Consider the following 9805-nt stretch of genomic DNA (forward strand, 5'->3'; position numbering starts at 1 on the left):
GTATGTGTGCATATGTATTGTGTGGGTGTGTGTACGTGTATGTGTGTGTATACACGAGCACTGCATATGTGTGTATATGTATGTGTGTCTATACGTGAGTGTGTCTATATTGTGTGTGTGCATATTTGTGAGTGTGGGTGTCTAGAACAGTGGTTCTTACTCTTTTAGGAGTCACAGAGCCCTCTAAGCCTTCACAAAAGCTTAGACCCTTAGCTTAGAAAAACGCACATACTCAAGGTTTTGCTTTCGATGAGTGAAAGTGTGCTCTTGGATCTTCTGAAGGCCATTTGCTGGGCCTCCTAGGGTTTCGATCTCCTAAAATCCCAGCTCTGCGAAAGCTACAAGTGAGAGCTTACCATGGCTCTCAGGACCCCACAGGAGTCCTGGGCAGCCTGGTGCTCTCCCCATACCTCTCCCCTGGCAGGACAATTCTGCAGCCAAGGCCGGAAGCACTGCTGGGCCGTAGGGCTGGGGCTGCTGGGGCGCAGGACCAACCACCCCAAGGCGTGAGAGCTCCAGGTGGCCAGGCCCTCTTCCCCAGCTCCCAGCATCAAGCTGAAAATGTCAGGCTAGACCCAGGAGGGCTGCCTCCCGGCCAGCGCTGAGCACCCTTTGCATGGCCCTGAAATAGCCCTGTTCACTCCTCCCCACAAATCCTGGTGCTGAGAACAGCTGAGAAGCAGGACCCAGGTGTCCTGGCTCCAAACCTGGAAGCTTCAGGTAAGCCGTTTCTGGGTTTGCTGTGTGGTTCCTGAAGAATCACACCCTTCCTGGGCCTCTGCTCCTACCCTCTTCTTCCAGCTGAAGCCTGCTTCCCCTAGGAGTAGGGTGGCCCTTGAGGATCCTGAGAACATGCCCAGCAAGATAGCCACCATGCAAGGGGTGACCTTGGAAGGGACCCCCTCCCAGTGTCCCCATTTTCTCCTTTCCTCACACATGCTCATGGTTTACAAAGCATACTTTTTTTTTTTTTTGCTGGAATGGGGCTGCTCATGACCATCCCCATGTGCATTCCTGAAGCTCATGGAAAGGGCCTTGCCTTAGATCCCACAGCCAGAAAGCAGAGGCACCAGGAATGAAAGGAGTTTCCAAGTCCAGCTGGCAGCCTTGTCCCTCCACACCAGGCTGCTCCAAGTGCCAAGGGATGCCAGGAAGCTCAGTCCACCCGGCGCCAGGTCCTGCCCAGGAGAACTGGGGGCCTGTGGTGGACCTACTGAAGGAAGACCCTGCCATCGGTCAGTATCCCCTGCCCTCCCCCCAAGAGCCTCCTTCTGGGGCGCTGGGGCCTCTTCACAGTCAGAAAATTGACCCTCACAGGGGCGCCTGGGTGGCTCAGTCGGTTGAGTGCCTGACTTCGGCTCAGATCATGATTTTACGGTTCGTGGGTTCGAGTCCTGCGTCAGACTCTGTGCTGACAGCTCAGAGCCTGGAGCCTGCTTTGGATTCTGTGTCTTTGTCTCTCTGCCCCTCCCCTGTCCTCTGTCTCTCTCTCTCTCTCTTTCTCAAAAATAAAGAAAGAAAGAAAGAAGAAAGAAAGAAAGAAAGAAAGAAAGAGAACAAGAAAATTGATCCTCACAAAAGGGCGCTCTGCTTTGCATTTCATGGGAGCACACTGTTGGCCCTCTCTTTCCAGGGGCCCCTCCCTACTGTCACAGAAGCAAAAGCCCCTTCCCTGTGGGTTTCTTATTCTAGACCTGTACTAGTGCAATATGGTAGCCACCTGCCACATGAGGTAACTGAGGCCTTGGAATGTGGCTAGTGCTACATGTTGAAATGATAATACTTCGGATATATTGGGTTAAATTTATTTTTATTTTTTAAAATGTTTTATTATTTCTTTTTGAGAGAGAGAGAAGAGAGACAGAGAGATAGAGCACGAGCAGGGGAGGGGCAGAGAGAGAGGGAGACACAGAATCCAAAGCAGGCTCCAGGCTCTGAGCTGTCAGCACAGAGCCCAATGTGAGGCTCAAACCCATGAGCAGTGAGATCATGACCTGAGCCGAAGGTGGATGCTTAACCAACTGAGCCACCCAGGTGCCCCTATTGGGTTAAAATTTTAAAAAATTATTTAAGCTGGGGGGACACCTGGATGGCTCAGTTGGTAGAGTGTCTGACTCTTGATCTCAGGGTCATGAGTTCAAGTCCCCCGTTGGGCATGGAACCTACTTAAAAAGAAATGAATAAATAAAATTTTTTAAATGGTCTAAGTTAAATTTCACCTATTTCTTTGTACTTTTTCTTTTTTTTTTTTTTTTTGAAGCGTATTTAGTCATTTGGAGAGAGACAGAGAGCACGAGTGGGGCAGGGGCATAGAGAGAGGAAGACAGAGAGAATCCCAAGCAGGCTTCACACTGTCAGCGCAGAGCCCGATGCGAGGCTTGAACTCACAAACCATGAGATCGTGACCTGAGCCGAAACCAAGAATCGGATGCTCAACCGCCTGAGCCACCCAGGCGCCCCTCTATGTACTTTTCAACGTGGCTCCTAAAACATTTTAAAGCACATACGTGTCTTGCATTATATTTCTTTTGGACAGTGCCGTTCTAGATAGCAATAGCTCCTCACCCCTGCACAGTGTTTTGTAGGATCTCATTGAAAACTGGGAGAGAGGAGTGGGGGTTATGTGCCTCCGTCTCACAGATAAGGAGAGTGAGGTCAGACGACTTTGCCAAGGTCATATAGCCAGGAAGGGGTGGAGGCCAGATACGAAAACAGGTTTTCCTGACTGTAGAACTGAGACCCACTTTCCAAGGCAATCCAGAGAGATACCCCTCTCTCCACATTGGTGCTGATCGTCCCCGCCCCCCCTTTATTCACTACCCCAGACCAGGCTGAAACCACACTTCCTTCCCCATGCTCTGGGAACTTCCCACTAGAAACATCCCCCTGATCTAACCCCATTAAGACTAATGCCTCTTGGCCCTCCACTGAAGTCAGAGTCTTAACTTCACATTAGACTCTGTGGCCTGTGATTCTGCCCATCAAAGCTGGTGCCTTTGCCCTATCATTAAAAGCAGTGTTCTTCCGTACCTGCGGGCCACTCACGGGAGTGCCCCCGGGGCCAAAGAAGCACCAGGCCACTGCTTCCTGGGTCACACCCACTTCCTCTCCCACTTTTGATCCTGATCCTCCCCCGCCCCTGTTCACCCCATCTGCCTCCTCCTTGGGGGTGGGGGGGAGATGAACATATTCAATGAGGCGAGGGGACTGTTTCTTTAATCCCCCCCCCCCCCCTTCCGTCCCTGGAACGTGATAAAAATACCCGGCATTGATCTTTTTTTCTTCCCCTTCTGCCAGGATAATGTTTACCCAGGTGTCAATCAGGAGAAGAATTTGGCTTCCTAATTTCTCTTCTCCTCCCCGGGGGCCACGCGTCTCCCCGCCTCACATGGACACTGAGCTGGAATCAAGGTTACTAATAATCCCCCAGCACACACAGACACCGAGAGCACATATATTAAAGTCACATATTGATTTATATTTTTGGGTCCCTCTGCCTTTCTGCCCAGCCTCAGCCTTTCTCTCTGCCAAGGAGAAAAAAAGAATTACACAGCTATATTTATCGCCAAGATGTTTAGCGTAAAGACCATTGTGTCCGAAGCTAAGTCCCATCCCTGCCCTCTTTGGGGGTATTTTTAAAAAATAGCGTGGCACTGCCTCTCCGTAAGCATTTATCTTTTGTTGTTCGTTCTTTAACTTTGCCCTGAAGGAAGTGGTGAGAGATTTAAGATAGACTGTCAGAAGGACTTCCTGTGTCAAGTCAGAAGGACTTGACAGTGGCTGCCATCCCCCGAGGAGGCTGGTGGAGGGGTCTTGCCAGCAAAGATAAACCTGTTGCAGGTGGGAGAGGGGCCTGTGTGGAAGGTAACCTCTGGAGGTCAGCCACCAGTCCAAATAGCACCCTGTAATTAGTGGCTCACCATTAATGGTCCCATTTCACAGTTGGGAAAATCAAGGGGCTGAGGAGTGAATTTACTTCCCACTGGGGCTCCAGAGTCCATGTCAGCCTTGGCCTTCCATCCGGACTTTGATGCTGACAGGAAAAAAAACAACAAACAAACCTTTGTTCCAGGCATGGGTAACCCTGGCCCCGAGGAGTCGAGGAGTCGAGGTAAGGCTCTCAGAGCCCTAAGCCTGAGACCCGCAGCCTTTCCCCACACCTTTCCTCCCACCCAGAATGCCTGTCACTCTGTCTGGCAAGGCAGCCATTTAAAAATGTCAAATTATTTGACTCCAGTTCCCTCAAGGGGTTCTCAAAATGGAAACAACATTGAGCATGGGAACTCACACATCTTTTTTTTTTTTTTTAAAGTCATCTCTATACCCAATGTGGGGCTTGAACTCACAACCCCGAGATCAAGAGTTGCATACTCCACCAACTGAGCCAGCCAGGAGCCGCGGCTCCAACTTCTTAATGCTTGCCGGTGAGTTTCTTGCTCTCTCACATACCTTGTCTCCTGTATTCTTCACAAATGCTCTGGGAGGTAGAGTGTCGGCCCCATTTTACACATGGGAAAACTGCTTCAATGACTTGCCCAGGGTCATACATCTGGAAAAAGGCAGGCCTCAACTACAGCCCAGCTTCCTGACTCTGCAGGGCTCACCACCTCACTCTCTGCCATGGGCGTAGCCTCCTGGCACTCAGTCTATGGTGACCTTCAGAACCCTCCAGCCTCCTTCCCTGGCCCAGCCTTGGGGTCACGGCTCCGTCTGCTCACCTTCAGGCCCATCTAACTCCCCATCCTTGACACTGAGAGGCATCTCTTCTGGTTGTACCCAGATGCACCCGGGCTGGGGTCAAACCTTTCCCTGATGGAGCCGGAGTCCTGCTGTTTGCTCAGCCTCTGCCAGGGACTCTGAGGGGCTAGCTACCCCCTGCTTTCCCTTTGGTATTTTCCGGTAGCTTGATTGAGTTATTTCCAACTCAGTGTTCCTTACTTCATTCTGGAACCTATTTCCCCCCCTAGCAGGGCTGAGAACTAATATCTATGGAGAGTCACCATGTGCTAGCCCAGTACAGGGTTTTATCCTTCTCTCCTGTTGACTTCCACAACAACCCTGCAAGGTGAAGGTTGAGCCTCTTATTACAGATGGGGACACCGAGGCTCAGGGAGCATAAATAACTTCTCCTAGGTCACCCCGAGGGTAAGAGGAGTTAGTGGGATTGGGGTCAAGTCCCTGTGACCCAAAGTCCTTGCTTTGGAGCTCACTCTTTTTTCTTTTTTTCTTTTTCTTTTTGGAGCTCACTCTAGCTCACTTCCACTGGGGGGCTGTCCCCATCAGACAGGCCGGGTGAGGGCGGGGGCCAGACAGCGCAAGGCGCGGCGGGAATCAGCAACGAGGACCCTCCCGGGGAACTTTTCCCATTGAAAATCTGTTCCCCTCGCGGCCACGGGTGATGTATGGCTGGAGCTGATGAGAAACGTGCGGCGGAATGGAGGCGGGCGGCGCGTGCGGGGGCAGCGCGGCATTGAGATTCCGCGGGGCGCGGGGGGGCGGCGCGGGCCCTGACACGGGCCGGGTAATTGATCTGGAGGTGCCAATTTGCAGCAACTAAATATTTGGTTTCTGCCTCTGCCCGCTCCGCACTCTGCTCAAACAAACTTCAATTAAAAGCGAAAAGCGAAGGGGGGGGGGGAGGGGAAGGCGGCGCGCCCGGGTCCCCGCGGCCCGATCGATGGCGCGGAGCCTGCGGGCTGCGAGAGCCGCGCGCCGGGCGGGGGGCAACGCAGACGCGGGCGGGGCGGGCGCCCTCTTCCGGATCGCCGAGCACCGGGCGCCGGGCCCTCGAGAGGCAGAGCCCGGAGGAGGGCCGGCGGAGGCGGCGCTTCGAGTGGGGAGCTTCGGCTTAATCAGCACGGCAGAGCTCGGGAAGCCCACTGCGTGCCAAGCGGGGAACACAAATAGGGCCAGCCTGGACATCCCACTCCGGACGTCCAAGCCTGTGTTCTTGGGCAGGTGCCCCGGGGAAGGAGGGGCCCCAGGGCGCTGACCCCCTTCTCCCAATGCACCCACCAAAGGAACTTTGATGATGGCCTTGCCCTTCAACAGCATTCACTCGGTGTCTTTCCTGGGCGCCGCAGCGTTCCTGGTGCACTGGGCGCCTAAGGCCCATCTCCTCTCCTATGTCTCCCCTTTGTCTACCCTTGGGTTGGCCTAAGCACTTGGCCTGTATCCAAGCCAGGCCCCACCCCTGGTGGGGTCTGAAGGAGAGGGTTTGTAATTGGGAGGAACAGTGAGATCCTGGGCAAATGGGGAGGGGTTCTAGGGAGTTGGCTACAGCCTGGGGCAGAGGAAGGATCTTTGGGTCACAGTTGCCTCCTTTTGGCATTCAAGACAAACATAGCAACAATAGTCATTCACTGCACAGAAAAGTTTCTGTCCCTCAATGATCTTTCAGTTCTTTGGGGGAGAGACCCTAGTGCTGGAAAGGGGAGGGAGCTAATCAAGGGTGTTGGGAAGCAGAGGGATCTCAGGGTCTGCGGAGTGGGGTAGCCCAGAGGGGTAGTTAAGACTGTTCTGGGAAAGATGTGCTGAGGGATGGGGGTGGGGGTGGCAGAGGCATCCAGGTCAGTGTGGAGGGTAGGAGCAGGTTCAGATGGATTGACATGGGGGGAGTTGGGGTCCTTCCATCTGAGTTAAAGTTTCTTGAGGGCCGGGTGTGGGAGGTAAGGCAGAGGGGCTGAGAAGTTAAGTGAGGAAGTCCTTGTCCCCTCCCATATGGCTGTGCCCCACCTTTGGGGGCAGAAAGGTGGCTTCCACACTTACCCCTTCACCGAGTGAGGCTGATGCTGGTCCACTCAGCTGCAGGCTGCAGCCCCTTTCTTCCCCTTCTCCCCTTTAAACACCCTCTTCTGCCCCCCCCCCCCCCCAGGATCCCCTTGGCTCCCAGCTGGGTGTGGTAACACAGGTGCTGCTTCTGCGCATGGATGGCTTCCAGGCACCCAGATGTCTCTGCAGGGTCCTCTGGGCCAGGGAGGCCTGGATGCCTACCCCATTCCCAAACACAGGGCTCTGGGGGAGATTGGTCTCATCATCCCCCCTTCTGTCCGCCTTCTATTCCAAGCTGTTGCCTCACCTCCCGGGCCCTCCTCATGGGCCCTCAGTGCCCAGTTCTCTTCGTGGCTTGGGATATGGGTCTCTTATTACAGAGGAGCTGGACCCAGAGCTTAGTGTAAGGATGAGGAAGAGCCCCCGCCTGGACTGCCCTCATAAGCGCCCCCCCCCGCCCCCTCCCGCCATCCACCCCTGCTCTCCCACCCTGGTCCCTCCTAAGGGCTGCCGCACTCCTCAGCTGAAGCCAAACCGCTTCCCAGCCTGCAAGCTGGGCTCCTGCTCCCTCCCATTCCCTCCCTCCCTCCCTTCTCTCCCTGGGCGCTGAGCTGTGGAGCAGAATGATTTCCTGTAATTGGCCAGCAATCCGGCTGCCCGACTTGTTCTATCGACATGCTGGTTAGCTGGAAATTGTATTGGAATCTGAGCGACGGGGAGGGGAGGGTGGGGAGCACAAGGAGGACTGGGCCCCAGCTAGGTGCAGCCTCAGCTCTGTGGGTGACACAGAGGAGCCACGGCCAAGTCTCTTCCGAAAGGAGCGGGAAAGCAGCCCATAGGGCCTCACTACCCCTTTCATTTGGCTCCTTCTCTTCTGCCATCTCTGGTGTGTGTGTGTGTGTGTGTGCGCGCGCGCCCGCGCGCGCGCGCGCGCCCGCATCTCCCCTGCCATCACCTATGTGGCCCCAAGGCCCAGGGTCATCACTGCCCCCCCCCATTCCCTCTCCTGCCCCTGAGACTGGTTCCTCCTGACCTAAAGTGCTTTTGTCAGAACGAGGGGCACTTAGCAGACCTGGCTGTCCCTCTGCCATCCAGTATCCAGCCAAGGAGGCTCATTATGGAGTCCCGAACCTCCCCCTGCCCCTCCTTTCAACCTCCCCAAGGAAAGAAAGAAACTGGACATCTGAAAAGGAGTTGACAGTAACTCCTAGACAAAGACCCAAGGTGTAATTAAAGCCGCCGTGAAGGTAGTGGGAGGGGCATGTACTGGGAGTCCAGAACTTGGTGACTGTGCCTGTTGGTTACTTGGGCCCGACGACTCAACCGTAAATTCTAGCCCTGCTTCCTTCACCCCTTCGCAGAGTTGACAGATTTCAAGGAGATAACTGCGTGAATGTGCTTTGTAAACGGTAAAGCTCTGCTAGTTACCCTAGGGCCAGCCCGAGCCTGGGGATGGGGACGGTTTTAGGGGCCTTGCCTGTCGCCTTCGCCCCCACCGAGAGGCCGTGCGCAGCCTTCACTGGTGTCTTTGTTGTTCCGCGGCATAGGTAAGGCCCAGAGTCCGGGAATGGGGCGCGGGGCCCAAGCGCGCAGGTGGAGGCTGGGAGGCCGGGGTCCCAGGCCTGTCATCCTCGCAGGGCTGGGAGGGGACACATCCTTCCGCCCCGCGGCGCCAGAAGCCCGCGGGGCCCGCAGCTCCAGCAAAGAGGACTCGGCGAGCTACAACGCTTTTTAATTAGCGCCTGGGGCAAGGCGGCGCGTCCGCGCTCCCGCAGCAGCAGCTTGGCAGGGGATCAGAGGCGCCCGAGGTCCGGGAGCGGAGGCGGGAGCAGGACCAGGCAAAGTTAGTAACCGCTTTGCAAACGCCCGCTGCGGAGGCCCGACCCCAACCCGGGCTAGTGCTGCCACCTGCCGGCCGGAGGGGAGGCCTCCCGCTCCGGCGCGGGGCTGGGCTCCCGGTGACCTGGCTCCCGCTGTTTCCTCTGGAGCCCGAGGAGCGACCGTGAAGTCATGCCCCTGGGAAAGTAAGCCTTATTCTTCATTTTTTCCTCTCTTTTTAAAACGTGAGCTCTACGCCCCATGTGGGGCTTGAACTCACGACCCAGAGTCTCATGCTCTACCGACTGAGCCAGCTAGGCGCCCCCAGTAGGCCTTCTAAGGCTGCCTTGGGCTACAAAGCCTGGGAAAGGGGAGCGGAAAGGAGCGAAGTGGGAGGTGGGAGGTGGGGCAGGACCAGGGTACCAGGAGGACTGGCTGGTGTTTTCTGTACACCTTCCAGTCTGGCCATCCTCTGACATTTTTGCATCAGATTCTGCAGGGGAGAAAAAAATTTTTTGGAACTGTACAGTTTGCAAAGGGTTTTCACTGTCCTCCATTTAAGTCCTTTGATGGAAGCATTATAAAGCTAACTTGATAGAAGAAGCTCCAGTCAGGAGGTCACATTAAGGAGGCAGAGGCAGTGGGGGGGGGAGGGGGGGCGTGGTGGGCAGGTGGCTCAGTAGGTTAAGCAGCCGACTCTTGATTTCAGCTCAGGTCATGATCTTATGGTTCAAAAGACTGAGCCCATCGTTGGGCTCTGCTGCTGATAGCAGGGAACCTGCTTCCGATTCTCTCCCTCTCTCTCTCTGCCCCTGGGAAAGGCCTCACTCTCTCAAAAAAATTTTTTTTCTTAATTAAATTTAAAAAAAAAAAAAAGAGGCAGAGCCCGGCTCTGCGGCTCCCTGAGAAATCTCAGAGGTACAGCCAGCAGGGGTCCGGAGCCTGGCTCTGTGACCTGAATCAGATCCCTCCACCTCTCTGGGGTGGGAATCAGTGATCGGTTATGTTAGCTATAGGGTGTTGCGCATACAGCACACTGTCCAGAACGTCACAGGCATTCATGAGGAGTCATTTTCTCAACGACTGGGGGGACAGGGCGCTGTAAGGGGTCCGTGACTTTTCTCCTTTTCCTCCTCTTGCCAGGTCCCACAGAACTGGGTCCTATCCTGCCCTGCCACCCCTACCCCCTGCCCCACTCCCACACAGCCAGACACCT

The 9805-nt window shown here is 55.1% G+C and overlaps 1 protein-coding gene across 1 annotated transcript in view; it reads left to right on the plus strand.

The window, feature by feature from the left end:
* The first annotated feature begins 462 nt into the window (after positions 1–462).
* Positions 463–9805, plus strand: part of NMT1 (N-myristoyltransferase 1) — a 69023-nt gene continuing 59680 nt past the window's right edge. Inside the window, exons 1-2 of the mRNA XM_086687548.1 lie at positions 463–720; positions 4313–4424. The gene's annotated coding sequence lies outside the window, so the exon portion shown is untranslated. The remainder of the gene's footprint in view (positions 721–4312; positions 4425–9805) is intronic.

Source organism: Puma concolor, chromosome E1 (assembly GCF_028749965.1).
Source record: "Puma concolor isolate L17-30 chromosome E1, mPumCon1.1.hap2, whole genome shotgun sequence".
Classification (NCBI taxonomy): domain Eukaryota; kingdom Metazoa; phylum Chordata; class Mammalia; order Carnivora; family Felidae; genus Puma; species Puma concolor.